The 25,851-nt window shown below is 41.2% G+C and overlaps 1 protein-coding gene and 1 pseudogene across 1 annotated transcript in view; one reads left to right on the top strand and one right to left on the bottom strand.

Annotated features, from left to right (window-relative positions):
• The window catches only part of PIGL (phosphatidylinositol glycan anchor biosynthesis class L), a 679,575-nt gene that overhangs the window by 585,396 nt on the left and 68,328 nt on the right, over positions 1 to 25,851 (bottom strand). The gene's annotated exons all lie outside the window — the stretch shown is intronic.
• LOC126939493 (uncharacterized) lies at positions 1,375 to 12,693 on the top strand (annotated as a pseudogene).

Below are 25,851 nucleotides of genomic sequence, written 5' to 3'. Positions count from 1 at the left end.
CTGCTCTGATCTTAGTTACTTCTTGTCTTCTGCTAGCTTTTGGATTTGTTTGTTCTTGCTTCTCTAGTTCTTTTAATTGTGATGTTAGGATGTCAATTTTGTATCTTTCCTGCTTTCTCTTGCGGGCATCTAGTGCAATAAATTTCCCTCTAAACACTGCTTTAGCTATGTCCCAGAGATTCTGGTACATTGTATATTTGTTCTCATTGGTTTCAAAGAACTTATTTATTTCTGCCTTACTTTTGTTATTTACCAAGTAGTCATTCAGGAGCAGGTTGTTCAGTTTCCATGTAGTTGTGCAGTTTTGAGTGAGTTTCTTAATCCTGAGTTCTAATTTGATTGCACTGTGGTCTGAGAGAGTGTTTGTTACGATTTCTGTTCTTTTGCATTTGCTGAGGAGTGTTTTACTTCCAATTATTAGTCAATTTTACAAGAAGTGTGATGTGGTGCTGAGAAGAATGTATATTCTGTTGATTTGGGGTGGAGAGTTCTGTAGATGTTTATTAGGTCTGTTTGGTCCAGAGCTGAGTTCAAGTCCTGAATATCCTTGTTAATTTTGTCTCATTGATCTGCCTGATACTGATGATGGGGTGTTAAAAGTCTCCCACTATTATTATATGGAAGTCTAAGTCTCTTTGTAGGTCTCTAAGACCTTGCTTTATCAATCTGGGTGCTCCCATATTGGGTGCATATATATTTAGGATAGTTAGCTCTTCTCATTGCATTGATCCTGTTACCATTACATAATGTTCTTCTTTATCTCTTTTGATTTTTGTTGGTTTAAAATCTCTTTTATCAGACTAGGATTGCAACCCCTGCTTTTCATTTTGTTTTGTTTTCCATTTGCTAGGTAAATATTCCTCCATCCCTTTATTTCGAGCCTATGTGTGTCTTTGCACATGAGTCTCCTGAATACAGCACATTGATGAGTCCTGACTCTTTATCCAGTTTTCTAGTCTGTGTCTTTTAATTGGGTCAGTTAGCCCATTTACATTTAAGGTTAATATTGTCATGTGTGAATTTGATCCTATCATTATGATGCTAGCTGGTTATTTTTCCCGTTAGTTGATGCAGTTTCTTCATAGTGTCAACGGTTTTTACAATTTGGTATGTTTTTGCAGTGGCTGGTACTGGTTTTCCTTTCCATGTTTAGTGCTTCCTTCAGGAGCTCTTTGTAAGGCAGGCCTGGTGGTGACAAAATCTCTCAGCATTTGCTTGTCTGTAAAGGATTTTATTTTTCCTTCGCTTATGAAGCTCAGTTTGGCTGGATATAGAATTCTGGGTTGAAAATTCCTTTCTTTAAGAACATTGGATATTGGCCCCCACTCTCTTCTGGCTTGTAGGGTTTCTGCAGAGAGATCCACTGTTAGTCTGATGCGCTTCCCTTTGTCGGTAACCCGACCTTTCTCTCTGGCTGCTTTTAACTTTTTTTCCTTTGTTTCAACCTTGGTGAATCTGATGATTATGTGTCTTGGAGTTGCTCTTCTAAAGGAGTACCTTTGTGGTGTTCTCTGTATTTCCTTAATTTGAATGTTGGCCTGTCTTGCTACGTTGGGGAAGTTCTCCTGGATAATATCCTGAAGAGTGTTTTCCAACTTGGTTTCATTCTCCCTGTCACTTTTAGGTACCCCAATCAAACACAGGTTTGGTCTTTCCACATAGTCCCATATTTCTTGGAGGCTTTGTTCATTCCTTTTCATTCTTTTTTTCACTAATCTGGTCTTTATGCTTTATTTCATTAAGTTGATCTTCAATCTGTGATATCCTTTCTTCCGCTTGATCAATTCGGTTATCAATATTCGTGTATGCTTCATGAAGTTCTTGTGCTGTTTTTCAGCTCCAGAAGGTGACTTTTGTTCTCTAAACTCATTATTCTAGTTAGCAATTCCTCTAACCTTTTCTCGAGGTTCTTAGCCTCCTTGCATTGGGTTAGAATATGTTCCTCTAGCCTGGAGAAATTTGTTATTACCTATTGTCTAAAGCCTACTTCTGTAAATTTGTCAAATTCATTCTCCGTCCAGTTTTGTTCCCTTGGTGGCAAACAGTTGTGGTCTTTTGGAGAAGAGGCGTTCTAGTTTTTGGAATTTTCAGGGTTTTTGTGCTGGTTTTTCCTTATCTCCATGGATTTATCCACCTTTGGTTTTTGATGTTGGTGACCTTAAAATGGGGTTTCTGAGTGTCCACTTTTAAAAAGTGCCCTTTTTATTGATGTTGATGCTATTCCTTTCTGCTTGTTAGTTTTCCTTCTAACAGTCAGGCCCGTCTGCTGCAGGTCTGCTGGAGTATGCTGGAGGTCCACTCCATATTTTTTGCCTGGGTATCAGCAGCGGAGGCTGCAGAACAGCAAAGATTTGCTGCCTGTTCCTTCCTGTGGAAGCTTCGTCCCAGAGGGGCACTTGCCAGATGCCAGCCAGAGCTCTCCTGTATGAGGTGTCTCTTGACCCCTGCTGGGAGGTGTCTCCCAGTCAGGAGGCATGGGGATCAGGGATTCACTTGAGGCAGTCTGTCCCTTAGCGGAGTTCAAGTTCTGTGCTGGGAGATGCACTGCTCTCTTCAGAACTGGCAGGCAGGAACGTTTAAGTCTGCTGAAGCTACACCCGCAGCTGCCCCTTCCCCCAGGTGCTCTGATCCCAGGGAGATGGGGTTTTATTTATAAGCCCCCGGCTGGGGCTTCTGCCTTTTTTTCAGAGATGCCCTGCCCAGAGAGGAGGAATCTAGAGAGGCAATCTGGCCACAGTCACTTTCCCATGCTGTGGTGATTTCTACCCAGTCCAAACTTCCCAGCCTCCTTAGCACTGTCATGGGAAAAGAGCCTACTCAAGCCTCAGTAATGGTGAAAGCCCCTTCCCCGACCAAACTCTAGTGTCTCAGGTCAACTTCAGACTGCTGTGCCGGCAGTGAGAATTTCAAGCCAGTGGATCTTAGCTTGCTGGGCTCCGTGGTGGTGGGATCCACTGAGCTAGACCACTTGGCTCCCTGGCTTCAGCCCCCTTTCCACAGGAGTGAATGCTTCTGTCTCACTGGCATTCCAGGCACCAGTGGGGTATGAAAAAAAACTCCTGCAGCTAGGTCGGTGTTTGCCCAAACAGCTGCCCGTTTTGTGCTTGAAACCCAGGGCCCTGGTGGCGTAGGCACCCGAGGGAATCTCCTGGTTTGTGGGTTGTGAAGACTGTGGGAAAAGCATAGTATCTGGCCAGAGTGCACCATTCCTCATGGCACAGTCTCTCAAGGTTTCCCTTGGCTAGGGGAGGGAGTTCCCCCACTGCTTGTGCTTCACAGGTGAGGTGACGCCCCACCCTGCTGAAATGTTCAGTTTTCATGTAATAGCTTTAGTCAGTCATAGACCTATGTTTACAAAAGAAAGGCAACAGTGATCCTGTTTCAGCCACAAAAAAGATCTATATCTGCTGAAAATTCATTGAAAGACTCCTATTTATATAACCATATTTGTCCTTCACTTTCATAGATCACTGGATTTGTGTTCAACAGTTTTGAAAAATCTCTTTATCCGTGTATGCATCCATATATGAATGTATCTATCTATGTATGTAGATATGTGTGAATGCTTGCATGTATGTGTGTACCTATCTGTCTATGATCTATCTAGTCCCTCGGTTCTCATCTGTGATGCCACGATTCAATCAAAGAAAAGCAATATGGCATCACTGCTGTGACACGGTTACTGAACGTGCAGTATAGCGTAGGATTTGGTCAGCCTCCTCAACCATTTTCTTGTCTACTTGATTTTAGAGTTAGTTCTTACTATCAGGCAGCTACTAATTAGTTGATATTAAAACCAGCCCTTGTTTAGGCATTTTACTTCAATAATATAATTTTTATTGTTTAGATATTTTATAAGCTTAACCTTTCTCTTGCTATCGCTCCAGAAAGATGACAAGCCTGCATTTATAGTTTTGCAGCTACAGATAATTGTACAAATAACTAAATATATGGAATTGTTAATGTGTCAAGCACTGTACTAGGCATATTATATACATAATTTTATTTACTCTATATATCCACAGTATAAATTACTTACCATTATAATCCACTTTTTACAGATAAGAAAATGAGGCACCAAAAATTTAAGAAATATATATGTTACACTAGTAGGATGTAGCAAAACCCACATTTACCGACATGTTCTCCCCAAAGAGCTTAAACTCCTAACTTTTATGTTATACTGATTTGGTACTTATCACTTTTGAGTTCAGTTTTCTCATCTAGGAAGTATACTACTTCATTTATTCATTAACTCTCAGCTGTTTAATTGTCTACTATGTGCTAGGTTATATGGAGGTGCAGGCACAAGGATTAACCAGGAACAAAACAGACTGTGTATGCTGTCAAGGGCATAACTTTCCAGTGAGAAGAGTCAGACAGACAGGAAATAAATGACTGTAACATGTCATGTGGCGACAAGAACTTTCATGAAAAATGAAGCAGGCTAAAGTAGAGAGAAAGTGTTGTATTGGAAGCACTATTTTATATTGTACGTGGAAAATTCTGCTAAAGAGACATTGGGAAAGCAAGAAGAAGATTCTAGGCAAAAAGTAAGACAAATGTAAGAATGAGGATGTTCTAGGAAGAACGTGTCCATCAGTGAGACCAGAGCAAAGTGCACAAGGGGAGGATGGTAGACAACAGTTTCAGAGCAATGCCAGGAACTAAATCATGCAGGGCCTTGGGAGACATTGTGGTCAGTTACTGTCCAACCAGGAGACTGAAACTGCACAGTAATTTGAATAAGGGGAATTGAACGTAAATAACTATTAACTATTTCAGGGAATTATCTCTTAAAGCAGGGGTGTCCAATCTTTTGGCTTTCCTGGGCCACACTGGAAGAATTGTCTCAGGCCACACATAAAATAAATACATGAACACTTAACGATGGCTAATAAGCTAAAAAAAATCACACAAAAAATTTCATAGCTTTGTTTGTTTCTTTTGGTTATTTGTTGTTGTTTTTGGTTTTTTGTTTGGTGGTGGTGGTGTTTTTTGATACGGAGTCTCACGCCGTTGCCAGACTGGAGTGCAGTGGCACCATCTCGACTCACTGCAACCTCCACCTCCCGGGTTCAAGTGATTCTCCTGCCTCAGCCTCTTATGTAGCTGGACCTACAGACACACACCACCACACTCAGCTAAGCTATTTTTGTATTTTTAGTAGAGACGAGGTTTCACATGTTGGCCAGGATGGTCTCGATCTCTTGACTTCGTGATCTGCCTGGCTCGGACTCCCAAAGTTCTGGGATTATAGGTGTGAGCCACTGTACCCAGCCTGTTGTTTTGTTTTTTGAGACAGAGTCTTGCTCTGCCACCCAGGCTGTAGTGTAGTGGCATGATCTCGGCTCACTGCAACCTGTCTCCCAGGCTCAAGCGATTCTCGGGCCTCAGCCTCCTGAGTAGGTGAGATTACAGGCATGTGCCACCACACCTGGCTAATTTTTGTACTTTTAGTAGAGGGAGATGGGTTTTCACCATATTGGCCAGGCTAGTCTTGAACTCCTGACCTCAAGTGATCTGCCCACCTCAGTCTCCCAAAGTGCTGGGATTACAGGCTTGAACTACTGGCACCCAGCCAAAAAGCTCATAGTGTTTTAAGAAAGTTTGTTGGGCCTCATTCAAACCAGCCCTGTGCTGTGGGTTCTACAAGCTTGCGAAAGGTAAAGCAAACACACACACAAAATAGGGACAGCAAATTCAGGGAGCTGCCACTGCACGCTCCACGGCTTCAGGCAAGCACTGCAGGAAAAAACAAATCTGGAAGAATCCCCCACACACACCAGAGCAGAGCGCTAGACCTCCTTGGAGAGGGTGAGGATGTGGCCTGCTCGACAGCAGAGAATTTTGCTGAGTTTCTACACTGACAAAACACTGGGAAGCTGCTCCCCTAGATGCTGCCTGTGACCTGCTCTGTCCCCAGAGAGGTAATGGCCACGGTTGGCTATTGCGCACCACAAGAGCAAGCTGAGGAGCACTCAGAACTAGGAAGAAGAACTCTGTCCTTCTCCAGCATCCCTCCAGCAGATGCTGCATAGTTTCACACCATGACACAGATAAGGCAAAGCCGGCAAGCAGGGTAAAGTGGGGAGGTTTGGAACTAATGGTAATCAGCTGAAGAGTGCAAGAAAAATGAGTTCTCACCTTTCGAAGAGTGGAGGGTGGGAGGAGGGAGAAGAGAAGGAAAAAAAACTAATGGGTACTAGGCTTAATACCTGGATGATGAAAGAATCTATACAACAAACCCCCATGACACAAGTGTACCTATGGAACAAGCCTGCATATGTACCCTGAACTTAAAAGTTAAATTAAAAAAAAAAAAAAAAAAAAAAAAAAGAGTTTTGTCCTCATTTAAAGAATTTGAGCCAAAGGGTGACATTTTATTTTTTTTTTTTTTAATTTTTTATTTTATTTATTTTTTCTCTTTGAGATGGAGTCTCGCTCTGTCGCCCAGGCTGGAATGCAGTGGCAGGATCTCAGCTCACTGCAAGCTCCGCCTCCCAGGTTCACGCCATTGTCCTGCCTCAGCCTCCAAAGTAGCTGGGACTACAGGAGCCCGCCACCACACTCGGCTAATTTTTTTTTTTTTTTTGTATTTTTAGTAGGGACGGGGTTTCACCGTGCTAGCCAGGATGATCTCGATCTCCCGACCTCGTGATCCACCCGCCTTGGCCTCCCAAAGTGCTGGAATTACAGATGTGAGCCACCACACCCGGCCAGGGTGACATTTTAAATGATATTTTTGAAAAATCAACTACATGGCTTCGTGGAAAGACAAACGGAATAGTAGGAGTAAAAAGCATCTAGAAGGACAGGCTACTAATCGAGACCTGAGATGATAGTGGCTGAGCAAGTGGCAGCAGTAGACCTGTAAGAGATGCTTGGATTCACAGTATGTTTTAAAAGAATCACCAACACGATCTACTGATGAATTGGTTTGGAGTATGAGAGGAAGACAGTAGTACCAGAAGATTCCAGATTTCTTATGGAAGAATAGAAGTGACATTTACTAGATGATAAAGACTGAATAAAAGTGAAAAACAGTGAGTTTCTCACTTCAAGAAAAACTGACAATATCCTATATGTCAGTGATAAAATTTAAAATCTGAATTAAAAAAAAGAATTTTGGAAAACTTTATCAACTACTTGAGCCAGACTGCTGTCCAAACACCTAAAGATCTTTCTGGTTAGGCTGGCAATGATGTAACAAAGCTTTTGTTTGTTTATTTGACATTGTATAATGCAATGTGCCAACATTTAAAAGATCTGCTGAACTCCGTGAAGCAATGTCTAATGGGTGATATTATAAAATTGGGCATGGGTAAAAATTAAAAGTGTAAGATGGAACAACAGATTTTCGAGTAAATGTAATCTTTTTTAAATCTTAAGAGTTCTAGGAGTTTTCATATTTAAGGTTCCAGATTCCACATTACAGCTAACCTTTAAGAAACTACCCCTTTAAAATTTTCAGTGTAGTATCAAAGAAGATTGTCCCCCATTACCCGAAAAGGTTATTAAAATACTTCTCCCTTTCCAACTATTTTTCTCTGTGAGACCAGATTTTCTTCATACACCTGTTTAAACTCAGTAACATATTTTAACACACTAAATGTGGAGTTAAATATGATAATCCTGCTATAATCTATTAAATCAGACATTAAAGAGGTTAAATAAAAGATAGTATCACTCTTCACATTAATTTCTATTTTAATTTTTCATGCAAATTTGTTACTTAACACACAATGAGTTTGTCATCACTGCTTTGAATCAGCTAACATACTTCTTTCAATTTATCAGATTCAATTTTAATACGGTAAATACCTACACATAAAATTGAGGTCAGGAAATTGAGACCACGGTGAAACCCCGTCTTTACTAAAAATACAAAAAATTAGCCGGCGTGGTGGCAGGTGCCTGTAGTCCCAGCTACTCTGGAGGCTGAGGCAGGAGAATGGCATGAACCCGGAGGCAGAGCTTGCAGTGAGTGGAGATCGCGCCACTGCACTTCAGCCAGGGCAACAGAGTGAGACTCTGTCTCAAAAAAAAAAAAAAAAAAAATATATATATATATATATATATATAAATATATACACACACACATATGTATATAATTTCATGCTAACCCTCTCCATTTATTTCAGAATCATAACATTTCACCTTTGATTATTAAGCAATGTTCTCAGTATCATCTAATATTTATGTTCTTTGCAAATGCAAGCACTGAACACTGATGTTTTAAATAACATTATCTTGTTTTTAAAAATCATGTATCTTTCATGCATCTGTAACCATCTGATCAATGATCAGAAAACGGGAAAGTGAGTAGCACTGGGATTCTCTCAGAGAGGCACATTTAATTGACTGGGCCCCTTTGAATTTCCATCTAGAATCTTCTGAGATTAATGTACAAGTGATCACTCTGCATAAAAGCAGCTTAAAATATTGGACATAGCTTCAGTATCAGAACACTTTTCAACTACAGTGTGATGTGCACAATTGCTTTGTATTTCTTGAATATTTTCTCTCTTCCACTTGGTTAAGAATTGAGCAGATTGTGCTTTTCTGGAGAAAAAAAAAAAACGACGTCGGAAACCAAGTTTTATTTAACAAAATTAAGTGATTTAAGCAGAGAGAGATTTTGAACTTCATTCTACGGTACATGTTTCACAACAAATTTCCTTGTATTAATGGTAGGCCATTTCACACACAGAGCAAGTTTGAGCATCGCAGAACACAGCTAATTTTGCTAACGTATCACAATTACAGAAATACCTATGCTAAATAACCTTGTCCTATTTTCATGAAAATGAACAGTGTTCAATAACCCTCAAAATATTTTATTTCATGCTGATTCAGATTTTTTCTAACCATTTTTTTCTGTGACATTGCTTCAACATAGAATGCTTTTAAAAAGACAAATGCAGTTTGTTTTCATGTATCTTTTTCAGACACTCTCTTTCTTAAGAAAGCATGGTGACTTGCATTTATTACCATGCGTATTCTTTCTTTTTGGCAAAAAGATATAATTTGTTTTAAAAAGCCAATCCGAACACTGTCCTATGTGTATATAGGGTGCCCATGCTGTTAAATTTGCATATAGAGACTGTCAGTGACTGAGAATGACTCAAATTGCAACCTCCTTGTTTTAAAGTTGCAAAGGTTGCCTATGCCTGATGGTGTGTTAAATACCCATAGCTTGCACAGAGGGAACTAACAATGGACCTTTCCACTGGGTGGTGCTGCACAGTTGTGCTTCCAGAATCTTTATCTACTTTACTTCGTAGTAAAATAACAAGAGAGAAACAAAAGACAAACCACCTGATCTCCAACAGCTTCTTTAAAATCAAAACCATCATGTGAGACTTAAAGATTACAGAATTAGTATAGCATGCATTAGATATGGATCACATATCTGCAGCAAGTCACTTGTAAGTCTAGTAAATATCCAGATGAAAACATCTATTTAAGAGCAACACTGATAATTATATACGAGGAAGTCATGTTAGTGTTCCACAACAAATTAAAGAGATGAAGTCCATGAAATTATCTATGCTATTCTATATAACAGATGGGAAAAGCTTGGGTAATACTCATGGCGGATACTGACTTGTGTTCCTGACTCATAGGCGGTGCTCAGACACGTTTAACCCACTGTCTGACAGTATGAATGAACGTAAGTGAACTGTAAGTGAACCGTAAGTGAACCCCTTTTGGGCATGAGGTTAATTATTTTCTGTATGAGTACATTAAATCATTTTGTTTTCCAGGTGTAAATGAAGCCTTCAATTTGATCAAATAAAATGCAAGAGGTGCACCACCATGCCCGGCTAATTTTTTGTTTATTTTTCTACAGGCAGGGTTTCACCATGTTGCCCACCGCTAGTGTGGGACTCCTGAGTTCAAGCCATCCACCTGCCTTGGCCTCCCAAAGTGCTAGGATAACAGGTGCGAGCCACTGCAACTGTCCTAAAATACAGATTTTGCTTAATTTCTACAGTTGATGTTCCGGTACAAACATTTGCTTGGAAATACAATATAGTTAGCTGAAGCCTTTTCATGGGGAAATAAGATATCAGTAAGTATTCCAGGATTTTAAACTAGAATACAAAAGAAGAAAATATTTTTTAAAAACTATACCGTAATATAAAATGTATTTACATCATTACATTTAACTGCTTATTTTACAAGCAATAATAGTTATCATTCACCAATTAATAATTTGTCAAGTTCACCTGTAAGTATTAAAACACAAACTTCTATGAAGTTCTATAACTTAAAAAAAGCAACATTTAAGGTTTAAAACGTATTTCATATAGGCATAACGCAACACCAGCATTACAGGATTGCATTTACAAATTCTCTTGACTCTAAGCTTGAAGTTATGGTAAAAGACTAAGGCAATTTAACTGTTTTGGGGTTTTTTTTTTTTTTTTTTTTTTTTGAGACAGAGTCTCGCTCTGTCGCCCAGGCTGGAGTGCTGTGGCCGGATCTCAGCTCATTGCAAGCTCCGCCTCCCGGGTTCCCGCCATTCTCCTGCCTCAGCCTCCCGAGTAGCTGGGATTACAGGCGCCCGCCACCTCGCCCGGCTAGTTTTTTGTATTTTTTAGTAGAGACGGGGTTTCACCGTGTTAGCCAGGATGATCTCGATCTCCTGACCTCCTGATCCGCCCGTCTCGGCCTCCCAAAGTGCTGGGATTACAGGCTTGAGCCACCGCGCCCGGCCTGGGGTTTTTTATATTAAGGAAATCTAAATTTGTATGAGTGAATTAATTAAATTGAATTAATTTTCTTATAGGCATATCAGTTTACCCTATCTTTGTTAAAATAACATGCACTGCCCTACAAAATGAATGCCGTATTCAATCACGTTTCTGCCACATTCTTAAAGATTTGGGGAAACAAATGCAATCTAAAATCAGAGACTCCATGTTCAATGCCAAAGGTACACACCTCTATTTTTTTCCCCAATGAGTCTCTTAGAAAAGTGTTTGAATTACATATTGAAGTGCGCTTCAAGGAAATATGAATCTTTTCGTTTATAGCTGGTGAACAGCATGCAATTTGATAGCACCGTCACTAACAATCAGAGACTGCTCTGGATCTAAGTACCAAAAACGACCCACACTGCAATCGCAAAATATTTGGAAGTGGGAATTTATTGAACAAAGTTAGGCCGGGACTCTAAAGCAACACTTCATTCTTCAGCTCCAAGACGACGACTTTTAAACGTTAGTATCACTATTCTTTTTCCCCCAACTCTTCTCCCACACTGCCTTCTTCTCCCCCACCACCTTCTCCCACCGTCTTTCCCCGCTTCCCTTCTCCCTCCCCTCTTCTCCCAGCACTATCTTCTCTCTCAGCCCGTCTTTCTGCCTTTTTCTTCCCCTCTCCCCACCTCGTTCCCTGCTTCATCCTCCTCTCCCACCCATCTTTTTCCCCTCTCCGTCTCTTTCCCCAACGTCGTCTTCGCCACTTTCCCCCTCCCTTCTTCTTCCCCGCAACCCGTCCTCTTCCCTTCTCCCTCCCCACCCTTTTCTTCCCCTCTCCCTCTCCCCTTTCCAACCGTCTTCTTCCCCACCTTCTCCCCTTTCCCTCCCCTCTCCTTCCCGACCCTTCTCCTTTACCACCTTTCCCTTCCCCAACGTCTTCTTCCCACCTTTTTTTTCCCCTCTCCCTCCTTCCCCACCGCGGTCTTCCCGCACCCTCTGCTGCCCTCTCCCCACCGTCTTCTTCCCGCACCTTCTTCTCCCCGCAGTTTTTTTTTTCTCTTCCCCACCGTTTTCTTCCCCTCAGTCTCGCCGCCTCCTCGCAGCACCGGTTCCTGTGGCGGCAGCTTTTCCTCCCCGTCTCCCTCTCCCCACGGCCTCCCCCACCCTCCTCTCGACCCGCTCGCTTCCCCTCTCCACCTTCCCGCCTATTCCCGCAGCAGCGTCTTCCCGCCGCTCCCTCTTATCCCCTCCCCCTCCCTCTCCTCACCGTCTTCTCCCGGCCTATTACTGCAACCGTTTTCTTCCTCACCCCGCACCGTTTTCTTCCTCTGTCTTCCCACCTCCTCGCAGCAGCGTCTGTCTGCCGCGGTCTTGCCACCACCCTCTTCTCTCTCCCCATCTTCTTCTTTCCCAGCCTCTTATTCTCCACCATCTTCTTGTGGCCTCCATCTCCCCACCTTCTTCTCGCAGCAGCGTCTTCCTGCCGCGCTTTTCTCTCCCCACTGTCTTCTCCCCGCGCCGTCTTCTCCCTTCACCATCTTCTCCCCCGCGCCTTTCCCACAACCGTTTTCTACCCACCCGTTTTCTTCCCCCACACCGTTTTCTTCCCGTGTCCTCCCACCGTCTCGCAGCAACGTCTGTCATAATCTTCCCACTCTCCCTCTCGCCATCGTCTTCTTTCCCAGCCTCTTACTCGCCACCGTTTTCTTCCCCTCCCCACCATTTTCTTCCCGTTTCCGTCTCCCCACCTTCTCGCAGCAGCGACATCCTGCCGCGCTTTTCTCTCCCCGCACCCTCTTCTCCCCTCTTCCTCTCCCCACCGCCTTCTCCCCCGATCGTCTTCTCGCCCACTCCCTTCTCCGCGCTCTCCCGCTGCCTTTCACTTAGAAACCCTCCACGCATGCGCGCGCCTGTGTCCCAGCGCCCAGTGTGTCTCTGCGCCCAGGTAGACCCCTGAGCTCCGCCCCTGAGCGAGCTCGGCCCCAGCAGCCGGCTGGAGACCCCGGAGAGTCGCTGCCTGTGCCACCGCGGCTGCCCCCGCCCCCACCCCCGCCCCCACCCCCGCCCCCACCCCCGCCCCCACCCCCGCCCCCACCGCTACCTCAGAACTGAACAGTGTTGGCTGCGGCTGGAAGTCAGTGGGGCCCAGAAGACTGCGGGGAGAGGGGGGAGGAGGGGACGGAAAGGGTGGGAAAGAACCTTGGAAAGTCGGAGGAGAAAGGAGGGTGGGAAAGAAAACGGTGAAGACACAGCAGGGCGCGGTGGCTCATGCCTGTAATCCCAGCACTTTGGGAGGCTGAGGCGGACGGATCACAAGGTCAGGAGTTCGAGACCTACCTGGCCAACATGCTGAAACACAGTCTCTACTAAAAATACAAAAATTAGCCGGGTGTGATGGCGACCGTCTGTAATCCCAGCTACTCCAGAGGCTGAGGCAGGAGAATCGCTTGAACTCGGGAGGTGGAAGTTGCAATGAGCTGAGGCCGCACCACTGCACTCCAGCCTGGAGTTTTATTTATCTCAAAATAAAAAAGAAAAAATCTACTGTGGGGAGAGGGCGAGGGGAAGAAGATAGTGGGAAAGAGGACCACCGAGAGAGGGAGATGTGGGGAGAGCTCTATTGTTTCACTCAACATTCCTCAGTTAAAATGTTCTCATAAGTTCTGTATTTTCAACTTTTGCTCTTCGAGACGGTATATTCTTTTCTTCCTCCATCTCCTTACTCAACACCAAGTTAGAACTCCAACGACTTTTCTCTTTTTATTTTCCTATGTTTTTCTTCTCAGAACATTCCTAACGCTGATAACACTTTACAATGTTGCAAAGCTCTGAATCCTATTTCCTGTCATCTCCATGGTTTCCCGTTGAGATATCAGGAGATTTTCATCCTATTATTTTGTTTACACTAGGAACATTTCAGCTTGACTAGACCTGTATTTTACTTAATTTCTTTCCAACTTCAAACTTGACAAACCCCAATGTGCTCCTTTACCAATTGTTTCTGTCTCAGGGATTAGTTTCTTGTTGCACTGTGATACACATGAAGCCATATACCTTTTTCAGCTCATTATCCCCAGAATGTTTTTGTACATTATTGACATAATAGACACCTAATAAATATTTCTAAATTTTTGTTGTTCTTCCTTGTCACAAAACAGCAATCACTTTTTTTTCAGCATGATGTACATGCCCTTCTATCATCTTGCCCTGAACTATTTATCAAATCTTACTTCTTCCCACTCCATTTATTTCCGACGCTGTGGCCATTCAGAACTACTTAGAGAGCTCTGTCAACTCTCCATGCTATTTTATAATAATCAACACTAATGAAAAGAAAAGGGGCTTTATAGCAGAGGCAGAACTCATTATTTTCTAAAAAATACATGCATATATCTCCCATGTTGGGTAGTGTCCCGCAGAAAGTCATATCCACCTGGAACCCAAGAATGTTGAGCTATTTGGAAAAAGTGTCTCTGCAGATAACACTTGGTGAAGATGAGGTCACAATGCATTAGGGTGGCCCGTAAAGCCAATGGCTGTGTCCTTACAGGAAGGTGGTGGGAACATACAGAGACTTACAGTGAAGATGGCCATGAGACAAGGGAGGCAGAGTCTGGAGTTACGCTGCCTACGGTCACGGAATGCCAAGGAGAGCTGGAAACCACCAGAAGCTAAGAAGGAGATTTTACCTGAAAGCCTCCCAAAGAAATCAATCATACTCATACCTCCCTTTTGAATTTCTGGCCTTGTGAACTGTGAAAAAATAAATTTCTATCGTCTTAAGTCCCACGGTTTATGGTCATTTGTTCTGTTCCTGGCCTTAGGAAACTAACACAGCATGCTAAGGGAAAAGAAGAAAATTCTGCGTAAAATGTCATTTTACTTTTTAAAGTAACTGCTATTGACAGTAAATGAGTATTCTTCCAAGATTCATATGCAGAACGTACATGCAGCGCAGAACGTACATGCAGCCCAGAACATTTTTGGAGACCTACGGCACAAGTGATATGATCAACAAAATCCAAATATTAACCTACCAAAAGAATTATTTTTTCTTTTGCAGTATTTAAAGGTAATAAGCAGAGGTCATGAGCCCTATAAAAATCCATTCATTTGTTGTTACTTGATACTTATGATCCACTGACATATTTAGGTTTTTAATTCTTTGTACAGATTATCGTTTGTCTTGCTACACAACAAATTTTTTATCATATATCTAAGTTTTTTTTTTTTTTTTTTGAGACGGAGTCTTGCTCTCCCCAGGCTGGAGTGCAGTGGCACAATCTCAGCTCACTGCAAGCTCCGCCTCCCGGGTTCATGCCATTCTCTTGCCTCAGCCTCCGGAGTAGCTGGGACTACAGGAGCCTGCCACCACGCCCCGCTAATTTTTTTTTGTATTTTTTGGCAGAGACGGGGTTTCACCGTGTTAGCCAGGATGGTCTCGATCTCCTGACCTTGTGATCTGCCCGCCTTGGCTTCCTAAAGTGCTGGGATTACAGGTGTGAGCCACTGCGCCCGGCCAACAGCTGCTTGTAGTTAATAAAAACATAATTCCATTTTCCTTTTATGTATAGATTATAAGTAAAATCGGCATTTAAAAAGAAAAATCTGTTCCACAATTTCTATTGGTATTGTATGTAGTATAACATATAATTTGTCTTATTTTTCCTTCACTCATTGACAGCTTAAGTAAATTTTTTAAACCAAGAAACTCTTTTCACATACCAGGCCCAGTGACTGGAATTGAGTATTCAGTATTGAACAGAGCAAACAAGTTTCTTTTTTTTTTTTTTTGAGACGGAGTCTCGCTCTGTCGCCCAGGCTGGAGTGCAGTGGCCGGATCTCAGCTCACTTGCAAGCTCCGCCTCCCGGGTCTACGCCATACTCCTGCCTCAGCCTCCCCAGTAGCTGGGACTACAGGCGCCCGCCACCTCGCCCGGCTAGCTTTTTGTATTTTTTCAGTAGAGACGGGGTTTCACCGTGTTAGCCAGGCTAGTCTCGATCTACTGACCTCGTGATCCGCCCGTCTCGGCTTCCCAAAGTGCTGGGATTACAGGCTTGAGCCACCGCGCCCGGCCAAGTTTCTTATCATTAAGCTCATATTCTATGTTATAAACATTTTTCCAGTGAAATTACTGCAATGTTTACAAGCAATATTGAATTGTGTTCTTATAATCACCTATCTCCATTTATTGTTGAGAATGAAGAAAATTGTAGAGCACATAATTCACTGCAATGATTTTTTTTTTTTTTTTGACAGAGTTTCACTCTTGTTGCCCAGGCTAGAGTATAGTGTCACCATCTCGGCTCACTGCAACCTCTGCCTCCTAGATTCAGGCAATTCTTCTGCCTCAGCCTCCTGAGTAGCTGGAATTACAGGCATGTGCCACCACGCCTGGCTAATGTTTTGTTTAGTAGAGAAGGGGTTTCACCAGGTTATCCAGGCCACTCTCGAACTCCTGACTTCAGATGATCCACCCGCCTCAGCCTCCCAAAGTGCTGGCATTACAGGCATGAGCCACTGCACCCAGCACAATGCTTATGGTGGTTTTAAAGTGACCTGAGTGAATATAGTGCTTATAGCAATTCCTCATCTGCCATTCATTTCATCTAGTAATCTGCTCTAACTACATTATTTCTTTTTATTAAATGTCTTCGGATAAAAAAAGATATTTTGTAGTTATACTCAAGCTTCAAATACAGTATCATTCTCCATAAAATACTAAATGTATGTAAAGCTTATATAAAATTTAAAGAATAATTGTGACACTAAAGTAATCCAGAGAATATGTAAAGGTATTTTTGAAGTCCGAAAAATAGAATCAGAAAATGGAATACATGAAGAATTAAAAGGAAAATGAGAAGCTGAGAACAACTTTAAAAATAGGACATTTATAGTAATGAGTTATTTTGATGCATGACAGAAATTATCAGTTAATTATAAAGATGTCACAGACAGTAAAATATAAATGAAAAATAAGCAATTACTTGTATACCACTAAATAACAAAGGAAGCTTGCCAGATAGGAATGCCAAATGTATAGGAAATGAAATCAAAACTAAAATGTGGTCTTGTAGGAATGAATATTATCTAGAAATCAAAAGACAAGGTAAAAAACCATATGATAAAATTACACAAGAAGGTGAAACATTTGAGAAAGACAAGCATTAACCTAATTAAAAGACAAATGAATAGTCTATCATATTTTGGTCATGTTTTCATAAGTTATTTATGATGAAATATTATGAGTTTCTCCTGAAAAGGACCAGAGTTATGTTTTGACCCCTTGCATAGTTTGTATGACATCAGGAATGTAGCAGAGTATTGGAAAAAAAAAAAAAAAAAAAAAAAAAAAAGCATGTTTACTTGAATTGAAAAAATGAACCACAGATATTTCAGGGAAGTGGCATGGAAAGTGAATGAATGGTCTGCATAAAGCCAGAGTCATATAACGAAGAAACAAAACTGTCTTGTTGCCAACTGGGTTAGATATAGAAATCACAAGTAGAGAAGTTTAACATGGCAATATTAAGCCTACTTTGAACATTGTGGAGCGATTGGCACATAGTAAGTTATTGAAAAATTTTTATTTATAGCCATTCACAAAGGAGTCAAAGCAAAATACATCATTTATATATTTTACATATTTATGTATTCAGTGGCCTTTACCATAAAGCATTGAAATAAAAACAGTAACAATAAATTATCTTAATTATTTGATGAGCTATTTATATGAAATATTTATAAAAGGATAAGAGTAGAAAAATAGAATTGATATTCTTCTAAAACTCAAACACTGAAGATGATAATCTGGTGATTAAAATAAATAATAACCATGGCTACTATATTTTTAAAAAGAAATTAACCAATATCTAGAACGTGGAGAAATTGAAACCCCTGTACACTGTTGGAAGAGATTTAAAGTGGTGCAGATTCTATGCAAAACAGTATGTCAGTTCCTCAAAACTTAAAAGCAGAATTACTGTATAATCCAGCAATTCCACTTCTGGATACATACTAAGTAAAACTGAAAATAGGGTCTAAAACAAATAGTTTTATACCCATGTTCGAAGCAGCATTGTTCACAACAGCCAAAAAGTAGAAGCAACCTAAGTGTCCATCAGTGAATGACTGTATAAGCAAAATGTGATACATGTTTTGGCGCACAGTAAAATATTATTCATCCCCAAAATGGAAGGAATTCTGATGTATGCTATAGCATGGATGAAACTTGACTACATTATGCTAAGTGAAAGAAGCCATTTACAAAAAGCAAATACTGTATAATTTTATTTATATGTATTATCTCGAGTGGGCAAACTCCTAGAAATAGAAAATAGAATGAAAGTTACTAGGGGGTGGGGGAGGAGAAATTGGGAGTTGTTTAATGGGTATACAGTTTCATTTTTGCAAGATGAAAAAGTTGTGGAAATTGGATTTACAATAATGTGAATATACCAAATACTGAACTGTGTACTTAAAAATGGTTAAGAGGGTAAAAATAGTATGTTCATTTGTGATAATTAAATCAATTTAACAATAAAACAAACAAATGAATCAATAAATCTCTCTACATATTAATTCATTGTGGAGCTACTCAAATATAAATTGTCATTCTTACGGGACCCAAAACCAGGTAAAATGGATTATATATACATATAAGTGTTATATATACATATCATTGTAAGTTTTGTACTGTCACAACAGTCAATGTGTGAGTCAGGCTTACATCACGTCTTTGTGTGATTCTAGATCTTCTATGCTCCGTATCAGTACTTTTGTTGTGGACCTTTTCTTTTGTGGTTTTGTCACTATTGTTGTTGGTTCTGTGTTTGCATTTAAAAAAAAAAAGTGAAAATAACTCTGTTTATTAAGGTAATGATTATTCACGGTTAATTTATTTGATAATTTCAGAGAACTGGAAAACTTCTGTTTTTAAAACTCAGAAGGCCGGGCGAGGTGGCTCATGCCTGTAATCCCAGCACTTTGGGAGGCCGAGGCGGGTGGATCACAAGGTTAAGAGATCGAGACCATCCTGGCTAACATGGTGAAACCCCATCTCTACTAAAAATGCAAAAAATTAGCCGGGCGTGGTGGCGGGCGCCTGTAGTCCCAGCTACTCGGGAAGCTGAGGCAGGAGAATGGCATGAACCCAGGAGGCAGAGCTTGCAGTGAGCCGAGATCATGCCACTGCACTCCAGCCTGGGCAGCAGAGCAAGACTCCATCTCAAAATAAATAAATAAATAAATAAATAAATAAAACTCAGGAAAAAAAATCCATTAATCTGATTAAAACTTTAATCAGAGGACGATGGTTTTGCCTAGCACACATCTTTTGAAACCTATTTAAACTAAGCATAAGTGTTTTGCTTTGCAACACTTTGTAATTTGGATCATATATCTGATATAGCAGAAATTTTTAATGCCTTCCCCAAATCCATTGCCCATTTACTTGAAAATTTGCCTTTTTTTCTGTTAAAGCCTCTGTACTCTTCCTGTGGTGATGTAAATCATAACTCCATGCTGGATCACAGAGTGTGGGGGTGCTCAGTCCTATAAATGCCATCGTAATCAATCCCTGTGCTCAGAGATGAGAACATGAACTCCTCCGGACCAGGAGGTGCATGAAGATTGTGGGAAAGAAGATTCTGCTGTTGTTTTGTTCTTTTTTTCCTTGCATCTTTGAAATAATGTATTGTTCACTTTTGCACACACGCATCATGAGGACAGGGCAGGTCCAGCCTGGGGCCTGCCCCCTACTGCAGCATTTCCAAGCCCCCAGAGTGGACCGAGGGGCAGAACATGGGCATGTCTTTCCATCTGTTGATTTTTTTTTTTTTTTTTTTTTGAGACAGAGTCTTGCTCTGTCACCCAGGCTGGAGTGCTGTCACATGATCTCGGCTCACTGCAACCTCTGTCTCCTAGGTTCAAGTAATTCTCCTGCCTCAGTCTCTTGCCTCAGCCTCCCAAGTAGCTGGGATTACAGGCGCATGCCACCACGCCCGGTTAATTTTTTTTTTTTTTTTTTTTTTTGTACTTTTAGTAGAGACAGGGTTTTGCCATATTAGCCAGGCTGATCTCTAACTCCTGACCTCAAGTGATCTGCCCACCCTGGCCTCCCAAAGTGCTGGGATTACAGGCGTGAGCCACTGTGCCTGGCTACCATCTGTTGATGTTTTGAGAGAGCTTCAGAAACTGACATTTTTTCCTTTTCATTGTACGTAGATTAGAAAGCAAATACCTAATGCCTTTTGGGGAGCACTTTGATAACTTTGCAAGGGAAATGATCTGAAAACAAGAAAACAAGTGTTACTCAATAGAAACAAATCAGGTATTATGATTTTATTAATACACTGAAATACACTAGTCCTGAAACCTATACTTCGACTTTTGTTAGTAAATCATATCCCTCTATTGGTTGGCAAGTTTAAGCTGGATTTTCTTTTACTTGGAACTTAAATTAGCACGATCACTATTTGATAAATCCTGACCTATGTGATGTGTGTAGAACATCTTCAAAATTAAGGAAGTCCATTCTTATGATGGGGACAAGGTCAGAGTGACTCAACCTGTAACCAAAAGAAGTTCATCTTTCTGGCCGGGCGCGGTAGCTCAAGCCTGTAATCCCAGCACTTTGGGAGGCCGAGACGGGCGGATCACGAGGTCAGGAGATCGAGACCATCCTGGCTAACCCGGTGAAACCCCGTCTCTACTAAAAATACAAAAAATTAGCCGGGCGTGGTGGTGTGTGCCTGTAGTCCCAGCTACTCGGAGGCTGAGGCAGGAGAATAGCGTGAACCCAGGAGGCGGAGCTTGCAGTGAGCCAAGATGGTGCCACTGCACTCCAGCCTGGGCGACAAAGCGAGACTCCGTCTCAAAAAAAAAAAAAAAAAAAAGAAGTTCATCTTTCTTAACTCCAATGTGCAGAGTACATCAAAAATGTATTATCAAAGTATTCTTCAATATCTAATGCAAAATACCTTAGTACAAATACATTTTTATTCAGATGTTATTCAAGCTCTATTTATATTTCTATAAAGATTACTTTTCAAACCAAAAAGTTATATAATTGTTGACACTGAATAAAATGTTTTAAATTCTTAAGAGTTTTGAATATCTATTATTTTTATATGTCAACTCTAAACAATAGCACTAGCATAAAAGTATCAAAATTTAAGGATGAGTTTATTATTAAAATATTCAGTAAAAGTCCTATATTTTATGAGAACTGATATTTTCTCTTTCACATATAATGTGTTTACATAATTTATTATTCTTCTAATAGCTCAAAAAGCAAACTGATAATCACATTTTCAGGGACCTAAGTCATTGTCATTTGTGTGATTCAAAGACCCAGGAATATAGTTATCAAATACAATTTCTAGCACATAAAGATAAAAAGACACACAAGACAAGATACTATAAGGAAAAATCAAGAGAAATAATTGACAACAGAAATATTCTCAAAAAGTGTTCACATTTTAGATCTTTAAGCTTAGATGATTAAGCAAATATGATTTTGTTCTAAGAAATAAAAGCCACATGGACACAGGGAGGGGAACATCACACACCAGGACCTGCTGGGGTCGGGGATGGGGCGTGGCGGGGAAGGGAAGGGACAGCATTAGGAGAAACACCTAATGCACGCAGGGCTTAAAACCTAGATGACAGGTTGATAGGTGCAGCAAACCACCATGGCACGTGTATACCTATGCAACAAACCTGCATGTTCTGCACAGGCATCCCATAACTTAAAGTAAAATAATTCTTTTAAAAAAAGAAAAAGAAAAGCCAACATAGTAAAATTTGATCATGAAACTGGTTACTTAAAAAATAGAATAACATAAAAACTTGAAAATGAATAGAGTATAATTTTTACAACTGAAAACTTTAAAACTGAAATTGTTCCATTTTCAATTATTGAATGGAAGTGATTTCAGATTTTATTTAAATGAAAGAAAAAATTAATGGACCTGAAGAAAAGTCATAATAGAATATACAGAAAACAGTCTACAAATGAAAACACAGAACAGAAGGTAGAAACTTTGGGAATACATTGAGATAGCCTAACATGCATTTAATGGTGTCACTGGGGAGTTGAGAAAGTGATACAAACATAACATTTGAAGAAAAATAGTTCAAAAATGTTTGATTTTCCAGAATCAATAAAATATCAACCCAAAGATTTGATAAGACCAATACATCTCAAGCAGGATAAATAAAATATCCACTTTGAAAAATCATCATCTTACTAGAGAAAACCAAGATGCTCTGCAGCAGCAGCCTGGCCTAGGAAACCAAAGCCGTGGCCCTTCCTTTTCAAGTTGGGAAGGGAGAGTCCTGATATCCTCTCTGGGTCTCTGGGGAGGGTGCAGCCCTGATGACCACTGAGTCATCTTCATGGTCATTCTCTTTTCTTGAATGATACAGCATTCAAAAAAATGTTTGCAGCCTAACAGTTTTACTGTCCTGTCCTGTAGAACCCAAGAAGTTTGACAGTCTTCCTTTAAGTCATCCCACTTTTTAATTCCTCTTTAGTTCAAACTAGCTCTATCTCTGTGGATATAATCCATCTCCATTCTTGGCTTTTCCTGAGATGGCTGATTAATCCATGAGTCATATCCATGATCTCCATCATATGGCTGTTCTGCCTCACCTTTTGTTTTCTGTTCAGAACATGCTTCTTTCCTTTTCTTTTCTTTCTTTCTTCCTTTTCTTTATTTTTTTTTTTTTTCTGATGGAGTCTCACTCTGTTGACCAGGCTGGAGTGCAGTGGTGCAATCTCAGCTCACAGCAAGCTCTGCCTCCCTAGTTCATGCTATTCTCCTGCCTCAGCCTCCCAAGTAGCTGGGACTACAGGCGCCTGCCACCATGCCCGGCTAATTTTTTGTATTTTTAGTAGAGACGGCATTTCACCGTGATAGCCAGGATGGTCTCGATCTCCTGACTTCGTGATCCACCCACCTCGGCCTCCCAAAGTGCTGGGATTACAGGCATAAGACACCGCGGCCGGCCTTTTTTTTTTTTTTTTTTTTTTTTTTGAGATGGAGTTTTGCTCTTGTTGCCCAGGCTGGAGTGCAATGGCGCAATCTTGGCTCACTGCAACCTCCGCCTCCTGGGTTTAAGCGATTCTCCTGAGTCAGCCTCCCGAGTAGCTGGGATTACATGCATGCACCACCATGCCTGGCTAATTTTGTATTTTCAGTAGAGACGGGGTTTCTCCACGTTGGTCAGGCTGGTCTTGAACTCCCGACCTCTGGTGATCCACTCACCTGGGGCTCCCAAAGTGCTAGGATTATAGGTGTGAGGCACCGCGCCCAGCTGAACATGTTTCTTATGTTTTGCAATATAGATAGGCTGAGGATGTTTCAGATATTCAAGCTGTGATTTCCTTTTTTTTTTTTTTTTTGACAGACTCTCGCTCCATCACCCAGGCTGGAGTGCAGTGGAGTGATCTCAGCTCACTGCAGCCTCCACCTCACAGGTTCAAGTGATTCTCATGCCTCAGCCTCCTGAGAAGATGGGACTACAGATGCATGCCACCACACCTAGCTATTTTTGGTATGTTTACAAAAATGGTAGAGATAGGGTTTCACTAAGCTGGTCTCGAACTCCTGACCTCAAGTGATCTGCTCTCCTCGGCCTTCCAAAGTGCTGACATTACAGGAGTGAACCACCGCAGGTGGCCTGTGATTCCTTTTTATTTAAGTATTATTTTAATTTATCTCTTTTCTGTTGCACTTTACTGTAAGTGGTAAAGAGAAACCACACCACTCATTCATCACTTTGCTTAGAAATCTCCTCAGCAAAATATACAGTTTCATCACTTGCAAGTTCTATCTTTCACAAAATATTAGAACATGATACATCCAAGTTCTTTGCCACTTTATAACAAGGATCACTTTTCCTCCTGTTTCTTTTTCTTTCTTTCTTTCTTTTTTTTTTTTTTGAGACGGAGTCTCGCTCTGTTGCCCAGGCTGGATTGCAGTGGTGTGATCTTGGCTCACTGCAAGCTGCACCTGCCGGGTTCACGCCATTCTCCTGCCTCAGCCTCCCGAGTAGCTGGGACTACAGGCACCTGCCACCATGCCCAGCTAATTTTTTGTATTTTTAGTAGAGACTGGGTTTCACCATGTTAGCCAGGATGGTCTCGATCTCTTAACCTTGTGATCCACCCGCCTTGGCTTCCCAAAGTGCTGGGATTACAGGTGTGAGCCACTGTGCCTGGCCTTTTCCTCCTGTTTCTAATAAGCTACATCTTATTTCCATATGAGACCTCACCAGAATGGCCTTCACCTTTCATAATTTTACCAACATTCTATTCATGATGATATAGGCATTTTCAAAGCCAATAGATATATGCTTTTAAAAAATAGTTCACCTCTTTTCCTTCTGAAGCAGCACCGTAACTTAATTGGAGGGGGATACAATCCAGGATACGATCCAGTCCGTACCAGTTGGTCACTATGGTTCCAAGCTTGAGTATAACTACAAAATATCTTTTTAAATCCCAAGACATTTAATAAAAAGAAATAATGTTAATGTAGTTAGAGCAGATTACTAGATGAAATGCATGACAGATAAGGAATTGCTATAAGCACTGTGTTTCACTCAGGTCATTTTAAAACCACCATAATAACTATGAAATCATTGCATTGGGCCAGGCGCAGTGGCTCATGCCTGTAATGCCAGCACTTTGGGAGGCTGAGGCGGTGGATCATCTGAGGTCAGGAGTTCGAGACTAGCCTGGACAACCTGGTGAAATCCCGTCTCTACTAAACAAAAAATTAGCCGAGTGTGGTGGCACAAGCCTATAATGTCAGCTACCCAGGAGGCTGAGGTAGGAGAATTGTTTGAACCCAGGAGGTGGAGGTTGCAGTGAGCTGAGATGGTGACACTGCACTCCAGCCTGGGCAACAAGAGTGAAATTCTGTCTCAAAAAAAAAAAAAAAAAAAAAAAAAAAATTATTGCATTGAATTGTATGCTCCAAAATTTTCTTCATTCTCAACAATAAATGGAAATAAGCGATTATAAGAACACAATTCAATATTGCTTAAAAACATTCCAGTAATTTCACTTGAAAAATATTTATGTCATAGAATATGAGCTTAATGATAAGAAATTTGTTTGCTCTGTTCAGTACTGAATACTCAATTCCAATCACTGGGCCTGGTATGTGAAAAGAGTTTCTTGGTTTAAAAAAATTATTTAAGGCCGGGCGTGGTGGCTCAAGCCTGTAATCCCAGCACTTTGGGAGGCCGAGACGGGTGAATCACGAGGTCAGGAGATCAAGACCATCCTGGCTAATATGGTGAAACCCCGTCTCTACTAAAAATACAAAAAAAACTAGCCGGGCGTGGTGGCGGGCGCCTGTAGTCCCAGCTACTCGGAGGCTGAGGCGGGAGAATGGCGTGAACCCGGGAGGCGGAGCTTGCAGTGAGCCGAGATCGCGCCACTGCACTCCAGCCTGGGCGACAGAGCGAGACTCCGTCTCAAAAAAAAAAAAAAAAAAATTATTTAAGTTGGGCCGGGCGCGGTGGCTCACGCCTGTAATCCCAGCACTTTGGGAGGCCGAGGCAGGTGGATCACGAGGTCAGGAGATCGAGACCATCCTAGCTATCACGGTGAAACCCCGTCTTTACTAAAAATACAAAAAATTAGCTGGGCATGATGGCGGGTGCCTGTAGTCCCAGCTACTCAGGAGGCTAAGGCAGGAGAATGGTGTGAACCCGGGAGGTGGAACTTGCAGTGAGCCAAGATTGCACCACTGCACTCTAACCTAGGTTATAGAGCAAGATTCCATCACACACACACACACACACACACACACACACACACACACACACAAATTAAGTTGTCAATGAGTGAGGAAAAAAATAAGACAAATTTTATGTTATACTACATACAATAGCAATAGAAATTGTGGAACAGATTTTACTTTTTAAATGCCGATTTTACTTATAATCTATACATAAAAGGAAAATGGAATTAGGTTTTTATTAACTAGAAGCTGTTATGAGAATGTCGACAGAATTCTTCTATTTTCAAGTGCAAAGTTATTTACATTTAAGAAACAACTTAGATATATAAATAAAAAATTTGTTGTGCAATAAAATTAGAGTGCAAGACAAACCATA

Source organism: Macaca thibetana, chromosome 16 (genome assembly GCF_024542745.1).
Source record: "Macaca thibetana thibetana isolate TM-01 chromosome 16, ASM2454274v1, whole genome shotgun sequence".
NCBI lineage: Eukaryota > Metazoa > Chordata > Mammalia > Primates > Cercopithecidae > Macaca > Macaca thibetana.
This window is presented reverse-complemented; position numbering and strand designations above follow the sequence as displayed.